General features: G+C 31.0%; 1 long non-coding RNA gene across 1 annotated transcript; it reads right to left on the bottom strand.

Annotated features, from left to right (window-relative positions):
- Positions 1 to 2896: 2896 nt before the first annotated feature.
- Positions 2897 to 5035, bottom strand: LOC145563607 (uncharacterized). Its single transcript, XR_014094564.1, has 3 exons — positions 4913 to 5035; positions 4631 to 4687; positions 2897 to 3372 (listed from the first exon to the last, which is right to left on the bottom strand). It is a non-coding gene; the product is annotated as an uncharacterized LOC145563607 (long non-coding RNA).
- Between the last annotated feature and the right edge of the window lie 6585 nt (positions 5036 to 11620).

The following is an 11620-nucleotide window of genomic DNA, read 5'->3' as shown; positions in this document are numbered from 1 at the left end:
TAATCAGAAAGTGAGCATGTAGAAGCCCTCGTTTATGAAATTCAACCACAAATACCATAGCAGTGACTCTACCAAAGCACTTTTTCTCTTTAATTTCTTTTTTCAATGCAATTAGTTTAGCATGAAAAATACGCACCACTAAATCAGGGAGATCTTGTGCTTGTTTGTTAGTTCCCAATTCATTTTTTATCTCAGGCCAGTTTGCATTGCATGTCATTGTTACAAAAAGATCAGGTTTTCCAAACTTTTGCACTAAAGCCATTGCATTAAAATACCACTTTTTCATATCTCGTGGTCCTCCTATATAAGTAGGAGGTAGTATAACCCTGCGCCCAACATTTGCTGCAATAGTTTCACCACAATCCAAAGAGTCAAGCACACCTTGATATAGATCAGCTCTAATTGTGTCTTGATTCCTACGAGAAATCTAGCCGTGTGTTTTCTATTTTGACGTACATATCAACTATATATTGCTGGAAACATCTCCCTGCCCGGAGCAGCAAATTATTAGGCCTTATTTGTATTTATAAGCATAATATTCTCTAGCTGACACATACTTGTCTGCTTTTGTGTTTCGTCGTGAAGAACCTACATTTTGAATAAGACCAAATTAGTATGTACAGTTTGTAGTATGCATATATATGGTTGAAGTATATCATAAATCAAAAGATAAGAACATACGTAATTCTTCTTCTGCAAGTAACTCATCCATAGTATGAATAGAACATGACATGACGGGATCAACTTGGTTAGCTGATTGTTGCCTCCCTCCCCAAGTTGTTTTCTTGAGCCCCTTAGTCCATCCACATTCACCTCTTGGAAATAAAATAGGATATTGTAATGGATCACAACAACCATAGTAATGTTGAATGCCATGAGGATCTGATGATTTACCCCGAACAATGATGTAAGGACTACTACTATCGCTAGACCCTGAGTTATTTGGCCATATACCAGCAACTTCATCAATTGATGGAGCATTGTACACCCTTTGATCAGGGACTGTATCTTTATTCAGGATAATAGTTGTGGTTTGGTCAACAGGTATTTCTCGCAAAGATCTGAAGAATCTGGCATATGGATTATCCTTAGTAACATTCATCAATATAGAAACAATGTCATCCCTTACTTCTGGGAAACTTTCTGTGCGGTGGGTGGTTTCATGTTGACCATCATAGAAATATAGGTGTAAATACTTAGCTTTCCCATCAGTAAGAAGTAAATCCGGAACAAAGTGATACATCTGACCATGTCCCTTGAACACATAAATTCCCTTGTGAGTTTCAAAACCATAATTGCCGCCCAATGAGCCGAAAGCGAACAAGTTGTTGTATAACCGAGCATACTGTTTAAAATGAAGAGCATCTTCATCATCACTTGTAAAGAGTCTCTTTAGCTCCAAGGGATATTCATTGGCAGCTATCTTCTCCATTACCACAAAAAAAGTGCAAGGTCTCGTATGCAAACTTTTTTGCATTGCATTGAAGACAATAATGTGGCAGTGCTAACTTTGCAGGGCCAGTAGGCAACTGCAATCCTATTGTTGCTGCTGAGGTTTCTACAATACACATGTTGCATTATTATGTGAATATTTGTTCATGAACATGAAACATCTTAAAACAAGTAGAATAATTAATACCAATATTTTGAATAGGGTGTCGACTCTGTGGTTGCCTAGCCATCCTAGTCCAAGTATCAGGATGCATAACAGTCAGATTTATAAAATAATAAGTATAACTGTATTATTGTCCAAAGAAAACAAAACACTATTAACTGGCCACTGCATTATAGTATGAATACCTGACAGGCTGCATTTGAGACCCCATTTCAATTATTCTTCTTCGTGTTCTTGATCGTTTTACAAGCCTAGTTATTCCACCGGTGTGAATAGGCACCTCTGATTCAATTAGCAAACTAATTTCATCTGCATCACTCAAAGCAGCCAATTTAATTATAGGTTTCTTGGCTGATCAAAGTGCATTTTCACATATCCATTAATAAGTCTGAATGTTAAAGTTACCTAAAGTATTCATAGGTGAAGAATGTGCTTGCCTCCGTCTGCTGCGCCTGCTCCGGCAAACAATAAAGAGTTAGGAAGTTACATATGAAACTATAGCTCTTACTATATTTTAAACCACAACTGTCTAACAGTTGATATAAACCTCGGAGTACTATTTTGTAGGTTCAGCAATTCTGTTCCAGCATCAGATGTTCCTATAGCTGCATAAAAGGTATATCTTTAGTACTTCAGTCTGTTGGTCAAGTATTAGTATGTAGTGAATAACTAAAACTTTTGACACTCTTCAATACTATGATACCAATGTGATGTGCTGCCTGCTGAGCCTCGATATGCCTACATAATCTGCCAGTTCTACTGGTCTGTGTGTTGTCAATGCGAACACTAAATTAAACACATGTATATAAACACTGCATAAGCAACCAATTCAAGTGAACTAACTTAAAGCATACTATATATAACAAACACCTGACAATATTAGACTGAGACATGGCTGCTATTGCACGCCGACGTCTGCTTGTACTTGGTAGAGACCTTGACATCAAGTTCACATTAACACCTATTCATGATATCACATATTGAACTATTAGATACAACAATAGTATTGTAACTAAGGGTATATAGTGATATGATCATTGGTCTATAAAAAAAAAACAAAGAAAAAGAACCAAAATATTTCACAAGTATACAATACTGTTATAATAAATGCATTAATACAACTATAACAATAAAGCAGGAAGTTATATTATCTAAATAACAATGAAACCAAAGCTTTTGGACATTTTTCAGAAATAGAATATATATATATATATATATATATATATATATATATATATATAATACACTCAAAAGCGTTTCATACAACCAAATACATTTAAGCATAATCTATGAATATGATACATCATAGCAATTGGTCAACATTAAATCATTGTTAACTACATATTAGAAAGCTTAGATCCATACAAAATTATAAAATACAAATAGTTGATCTACAAACACATAACACATAATGTGTTTCAGTAACCAACTTTCTAGACTTATACAAATCTAACTCTTTTTGCTACTACAGATGGAGTGCTAGTTTCAGACTTGGGTGTAAATGGACTCCCTAATGGTCTTTTGGAAACTAAAAGAGCAGGAGTGCTTAGAGCAGGAACAATCACAGGAGCTTGGGGGTTGTCCTTAGGCGGAGTTGTTGGACTTTCTGCCACCAAGAAAGGCATCAGCTGTGCAGTATCTTTATGCCCTTTCTTTCGCTCCTCTACTGCTAAACAGCTTTCCCTTTCTAGAGAGCATAGAACTCCTTTTAAACTTGCAGAACCATAGTTTGCATCCACAATATTTGAATTATATAGCTGCATAATATAATAAATTGTTTTCTTAGCAACTATTTGTCTAGACTCATTGCTATCCAAACAAAATTCACTAAATATACACTCCATCCCACTTTTCGCATGAGTATAAATGACTATAAGCCAAGATACATAACCTTGCCTTTCTGAATGAACTGTTTCTAACGAGTTATAACCACACCAGTTTGCTTAATAACTTTAGGCATAAAGGCCACATAATCAAGCGGAACATGTAAAACATCACCTACAATCTTCTTACTATAAGTCTTTGTTTTATCACGAGATTCTAAAGAGTTGCATTTTAGCCTATAAAACTTTCCACACAAGTCATACATCTGCATTCTATCCATAGTGAAGTCACCAACACATATATCATACTTTTTAATTAAAAAGCGCACTGCTCTATGAGCTACATTTTCTTGAGAGTCCTCAATGTTAGCTGCTTCTCCTCCATTAAACTAGAAAATGCCACACTCACCCTCAGTTCTTATATACACAAATGAACTACACTTAACTCGATCAACCACAGAATAAGTAGGCCTAGGGAAGTCAAGACAGTCTGTGATCTGAACCAATAGTGGCTGAAATGGGATAAAAATTTCTTCCCAAAATGAAGATGAAGAAGCCATAACCTGAAATGGCCACATTGCTACAATTTAGGAAGCTGATTTTATGAATACAAGCAATTCCCATGATAGGAACATATGCACACATAATTAGACAATTAATTATTAACTTAAGTAACACCACATACCAAGCCTAATCTAACCATATAATCTGTGACTCTATTTGTGGCATTCTAAATCCAAATGCATTAGATATTGCCTACTTACCCTATCTAACTACCTAAAACAAGCGGTGTATTGTGTCATTTTCACATATATGATTCATTAAATGAATTAAATAAAACCAAATCAACTACTATTTCTCATAATTCATTACCATTAACATGAATAAAGGGGAAATTAAATGCATCCGGTATAATCAGTAACCAATTCAAAGTTCAGATACACCTTAGTTGAGGCATATTTGAGGCAGCAATCTATTGTATCACATACACAAATAATTTAATCCATGAAATAACTAAAATAAAAAAAAATAACTTGCTATTTCACATAATTAATTACCATTAACATAAATACAGGGGAAATTAAATGCATCCAGTTGCATCAGTAATAAATTCAGAAGTTTAAATAAACCTTAATTAAGTATTCTAGCACAACAAATATAGCATCACAATATATATAGCACGAAAACTAACCAAAAAAACCACGTCAACAACAGCAATAATCGCAGTAACTCCCAAAGGTCAAGATACCTATTAACACCAAAACGAAAAACAAGGGAAGTGAGGTAAGTGAGCAAGATAACAATGATTCAGGCGAATTCATTTGAAGGGGGAAGTTCATTAAAACCTGAATTTTGACCTCTTTAAAATTTATGCAAATAAATTGTTTTTATTAAAATGCCAGCATATATTGTAAAATAGAAGAAACACTCAAGCTAAATTCATCTGCAACAATTAAAGGATTTTAATACTCACCTTATGTAAGAGAACTTGAATAACCAGAGTAATTACTTCAAAGCTTCAACTGCTTTCTTCGCACCAATGTATATGTGATAGAAGTTCTGACCTTAAAGTTGTTGAATTGCTTTACGTGTAGTATATAGGAAGAGTCATGCAAGTACTTTCACTGTAAACTGGGCAACACAAGTAATAGCAAGTACACAAGTATTGTAGAGTATTCCTAATTCATGAGCTTTTAAAAATATTTTAATACTATATTTTTACCAACTCAACCTTTACCCTACAAAACCTATACACAAGAGCACTCAATATCTCTATGCTATAGCCTATTTAATTGATGTGCATGTAATTTACATAGTGTAGTCATTAAACATTAAAGAACAATAATTAGCAAAATCTCAACGTAAAAATAATTAGCAAACATCAATCAAATGCATGTTAAAATCAGCCTAATCACTTGTAAGCAACACGTCATTGTAACGAGAACATGCAAATAATTACCTAAGAAATTGTTTCAAGGTTTTAAAAGGCAAGCAATTGTATCCATATGACACGTTTGATTTTGATTTGAACGAAAACATGACAATATCTAAATACGTCGCATTTGTTGATCACATTTACTTGACAAACGCAAATAGAATTGTACTCTTATAAGTAAAAAGAAACACGCTTTTTAAAAAAAAAATCACACTTATGTCTTACAAAGGATAAGTAAAAACACGACATAATTTCATTTGAATTTGGTCGGTCTAATTTTATTTAGTTAAATAGCATTTACTAATCACATTTACTTGACAAGACGCAAAAGGAATTCTACTCTTATAAAAAAAAAGGCATGACACTTGTGTGTGTTTCATTTTTCTCCCGTTAGTGGTAGTTTTATTACAAGTATGAATCGCATTTTCTTAAAAAAAAAAAAGCAAAAAAATCACACTAATAAATCACACTTATGTCTTATTACAAAGGATAAGTAACAACACGACATAATTTCATTTTAATTTGGTCGATCTAAAACATGACAATATCTAAATACGTCGCATTTGTTGATCACATTTACTTGACAAAACGCAAATAAAATTGTGGTTTTTTTTTAAAAAAAAAATCACACTTATGTCTTACAAAAGGATAAGTAACAACACGACATAATTTCATTTGAATTCGGTCAGTCTAATTTTATTTAGGTAAATAGCATTTACTAATCACATTTACTTGACAAGACGCAAATGGAATTGTACTCTTATAAAAAGAAGGCACGAAAATTGTGTGTGTTTCATTTTTCTCCCGTTAGTGGCAATTTTATTACAAATACGAATTGTATTTTTTTTTTAAATGACACTAATAAATCACACTTATGACTTATCACAAAGGATAAGTAACAACATGACATAATTTCATTTTAATTTGGTCGGTCTAATTTGAATAAATGTAACTTGTTTTTGTGTATAAACATAATAATAACATATTTTACACTCGATGATGATGGTGAAAGTTTATGTAGAATTTTGTATGTGTTAGTGAGGGTCAATGACAAGCACCTCATAATCTAAGCTATTCACATTAACAAAACCATCCAACCCAAACAAATGCAATGTTTTTTTTTTAATTTTTAAAAAACAGAAGAAACAGGAAAAAAAAAAGGCAAATACCAATAAAGGGCCCTACAGCTAGCAAGTTTGAGGGAAAAGCCAAAAAAAACCAGTAGAAAAAGACAAAAGGCCCCTTGAGCAACAGGCACATGGGAGGGCAAAGAATGAATTACACTATACATTTTCAATAGTGGCTTCGGTTACTGTTCATAAGCAACAGTAGAAGATTTCTCATGTTTTAGTAAAGGGTTTTAGATACTAAAGCAATAACCACTTAGTAAATTATTTTCCTCTTCAATTCCTTCATTTTTTTTATCCCATAATTAATACTAGCTTTTTTTTTTCTATCATCAATTTCCTTTGATTTTAGGATTTTTTAGTTCTTTATACCTCTTGATAATACATCTGCTCAAATGTCACTGTTTAATATGAATAACTACTGTGTGACCCCGGGCTTTGCCCCGGGTGACGCTTTAATTTGAATAATTTAATTTTTATTATAGACGCTTTAAAAGACACAGTAATTTTTTTTTATTATGGGTATATAAGAATATAATGAAATGAATAACATATTTGGATTATTTTTTTTTGTGATTATTCTACATTATAATACTTGTATGTATTTATATATATAATTGTGGATTAAAGATCATGATTTACTTCTAACTAAGATGGTCTTACATGTGGTTTTCATTTAATGAGGTTTGGGGTTCAATTCTCTTTGCATGCATTTTTAATTTAGAACATTGAGTAATGATGCGGCGTGATGCTAAAGGTTGTTGAATGTTAATGTGGCGTGATACTGGTGTAAGAAAGATACACGTGTCACATACACAAATTTAGGAACGCCTTTTAATATATAGTATAGATTGCATTCACAATTCGTAACGTTGTTTATGTGCCATCAAAACAATGTACATTTCAAAAGCCGATAAACGAACCGTAGTTGCAGTTAAAAGACAATAACATTGTAAATAAAAAGAGCAACCATGAAAAAGTAAAAATAGACAATCTCTTGGTAATAAACAGTCTCTTCGTATATGGTTTCCAAAAAATAAAAAAAATAAAAAAAAAAACAGTCTCTTCGTACATACAATTTTTTTTTTAAAATAATAATAATAATACCATATGAAGTATAAAAGCATTACAAGTTTTTTTTTTTATTCAAAAAAAAAAAACATTACAAGTTTTTTTTATTCAAAAAAAAAAAAAAAAAAAAAAAAAACATTACAAGTTTTTTTTAAAAAAAAAATTGAATTAATTGATGATATGTTTAATGGAAAAAAAAAACAATAAATATATTAATGAGAGTAAAAATATAAATGCACATTTTTTGTACATATTTTTGTATGCATTTTTTATGGTATAGTTGGTAGCACACTATTCCTAAGAATTATACTTTTTCTAAGGTAGGGAGTAGGGATTTATTTAGTGAGAATGGAGTAATAATAAACATTTAAAATAAAAGGTGGGAAATATTTTGTACAACTACCCTAAAGATACACTATTTTGTGAACAACTATCAATTTTTTGGTTTTTTTATTTATTTTTTATTTATTTTATTTTTTTGGAATTTTTTTAAAATTTTGTTTAGAACTACCCATAAGATGACAAATGTTTGTCTAGCACTACTTGTTAATGGTTTACGTCCAATTGCACCGTTTCTGAGCCCAGACCTGCAGTTTCCCACTTAATTCTCTCCTCCTTCAATTACTTATCCTCCAAACTCATTCAAAAATCCTAGAGAAAAAAAAAATCAAGCAATTCAACACAATTTTTCACTAAATCATGTAATGTTTTAAATTCTTGGTCTATTTAATTGGTTTAGGGTTTATAATTTACTTCAATTAACATAATTAGGAATTTAATTTAAGGTTTAGAGCTTTAGTTTAGTCACTTTGGGGATTTTAATTTCTAGGGTTTAGGACTTGAATTAAATTAGGGGTTTTGCCTATTTCATCAAATAAAAATTTAGGGTTCTAATTTGAGCAATAAAAAAATCAAGGCTTTCCACATGTTTACCAATTTATAATTTAAAGGCCACAAATTTCATAGTAATTACAACATTGTACCTCGTTCATCCTTATTTTCGTTCAGTATATTTCTGCAATTACTTTGCCCTTCCCTTTAACCATTGATGTAGTTTCACCCTCTATCATGAAACTACCCAAAACAACTAAAAGATGAATAAAAGAGAGAGAGAACAAGGAATCGGATTTTAGGCTCTGTTAATTTTCTGAAAAAAGGGATGAATTCGGAAATTTGCTTAGTTAGATTAAGATACTGATCAAAGGTGGAAGGTCAAAGAAGAGGAGTTAAAATGGAGGAGGAAAAGTAAATGAAGGAATAGAGATATAGTTAAGGAGAGGAGTTAATTGGGTGGAAAATCATACGAATGGGCCCCACAAACGGCTCAATTGGATGGAAACCATTTATGGGTAGTGATAGATAAGCATTTGCGATTTTATGGGCTCTAAACAAAATAAAAAATTAAGTAGTTGTTCACAAAACAACCTATTTTTAAGGTAGTTCTACACAAAATTTACTAAAAGGTGATTTGGCAGAAAGGCCCCTCATAAGTGATTTAAGGTTATGAATTGAAACCTTACTCCATTTAACGAAAGTTAATTACTAGAGTTTGAGTGTTTGACATTAACCAACATGTTATATACCATTATTTCTTTATTTGCAAGATGAATAAATGGCTCGTTGAAAGCCAGGTTTTGCTGTCATTTTTGCGTTAAGGTTTGGCCAAAAAAATTACTAGAAATAATAATATCTCGCTTTGCTTGCAAGATCACCGCATAAGACTTAATACATAAATATTGTTATGAATTTATAATAATGATTATATAATAAAATATTAAAACTAGTTTTAATTGCTTAAATTATAAATAAATAATACTCCGTAAACTCTATTTTTTTTTTTAAAAAAAAAACAAATAATTAAACAAAATTGTCATTTTTTATGAAATATGCATGTTAAAGGTCGTTTTATTGAAGAACAATCAAAAGGTCGTATTATTTTTAAAGACTTGGCAAAGGTGATAATATTCATGACAATTTTTGTTTAACTTTATTAACTACAAATATAATATAGCAATTTATAGACGAGTTTTATATGACGAGTGAAAGGTTTGGATTGACACGATGAGGTTCTAGATTAAAGATGACATAGGATGAAGTTAAAATGTTTATTATTTGCTAAACATTTTTTACGGTTAAAAATAAAACAATCAAACAAACAATCCTTTAGTGGCGGTTTCGCATAAGTGTTGAGTTGACGGCTAAGATTAGTCAATTAATAAATAAATGGTTTACATTTTAAATATTACCGTAGTTGATTATGCTTGAATTTTAATTATTTGTATCTCCAATATGTTCATATATCATACTAATTTGTTGGAAACAAATAAAATTGACCAAATATCACTAAAGTGGGGTTAGTATCTCTACCCATTGGGTGTTAACCGTGTAATACTTAATTTTAAAATACTTATTTGGTTAGTCAAAATAAATTGTAACCAATTTATCATTAAATCTTTGAAACAGGCATAAAGGTGTAAGATATATAGCTTTAATATACTCATTTGTTTAATTACTTTGTTGTCCAAAATTGTCAAATTTAAGGTTAGAATTTACCAAGAATAATTAGAAATAATGTCTCACTTTGCATGCTTGATATCTCAATATCCACACCATCATTTTCAAGCCTGGAATTTTGTTCCATTAAGGTTTTGTGGGTTATTTTAGTAATCAAGAGGCAATTTTTTAAAATACCAAAATTTATAGCTTCAATATTCGTGCTGTGAAATAACTTGGCACATTTTGGCAAGAGGAGAAATTTTTTGTAATTTTTTCCCTATTTTAACCTCTATTTGGATCTTTAAGAGACAAGATTACCCATAAAACTAACTGAACAATTTTCTTAGCCTGAAAATAATGACAGACAAATTGTCAAAATATTTTTTTGCAGGCAAATTGAGACATTATTTCTTGTAGTTTTTTTTTTCTCTAGTTTCGACTTTAAATTATGTTATTATTAAGGAAAAAAATAACTCCCAAAATCCTCATCATTATTTTTCAGTTGGTTTTACTAATTAAATTTGAATAATTGATTTGCCATGTCCCGCATACGCTCTTTTCTTATTACTCGCTTACTCCCTCTGTCCCATAATTAGATTTCTAGTTCTAACATTTATTTTTCACATAATAGAGAGAATTAAGAATCTAATTAAAGGAAGGAGGGAGTACTATCCAATGGTTGAAATTAAAAAAAAGACATCTGATCTAGTTAGAATGAAATTCATGAACATATATCTCGGGAAGATCATTATGGGAAGATCCCATCCGCCATTAATTAACCAATCTCGTTAGGCGAAGATCCCATCGGCCATTAATTCACCAATCTTGTTGTTCCATTCAATAATTAATCCAAAAGGTAATTTTTTTTTTCCAAGGAAATCTTGTATGGTTACTACTAGTTCTGTTTTTTTTATTTGACACGTTTTGACTTTAACACTATTCACACACTTCTTTTTGGCCGTGTTTTGTGATTTATACGTAATGAAAGATATAGTCATATATGGGGTGTTGTTAGATTTGTCACGGTATATATTTTCATAATATCGACTTTTTATAACTTTTGCTTATCGATAATTAAAGATATTAATGGTTGAATTTGAGCATTAGCAAACGTGACTAAAAAAACGTGTCAACAAAAAAGTAGAGGAAGTATTAAATTATGTGTAGTTCTACACTTGTACGGTTGTACATGAATTTATCATTATTAGAGATTCATAAATTTTATAAAAAGAATAAAAAAAAAAAAAAAAAAGTACGAGAGACGACATATAAAAAGGAATAACGTTCATTTGATTACAAACACTTTTTAGCCACAGTAACATTGATATGTTCATCATTTTTGAATCTGAAATTTGAATTTGAAATTTCAAATGAAATGTAAGATTTTGGTTTTTTTGGACCTAAATGAAGAACCAATGGAAAGACAATACGTCACTGGTGTATGTCTAGCCCATTGTGGGTTTTGTATGTCATTTTAGTAATCTAGGGGCCATTTTTAAAAGTACCATTATTGCTTCAATTTTCGTGATATATGAAATGACTTGTTACAATA

Source organism: Chenopodium album, chromosome 10 (genome assembly GCF_948465745.1).
Source record: "Chenopodium album chromosome 10, dcCheAlbu1.1, whole genome shotgun sequence".
Classification (NCBI taxonomy): Eukaryota; Viridiplantae; Streptophyta; class Magnoliopsida; order Caryophyllales; family Amaranthaceae; genus Chenopodium; species Chenopodium album.
Note: the sequence above shows the minus strand (reverse complement) of the source record. Positions and strands in the feature narration are given on the sequence as shown.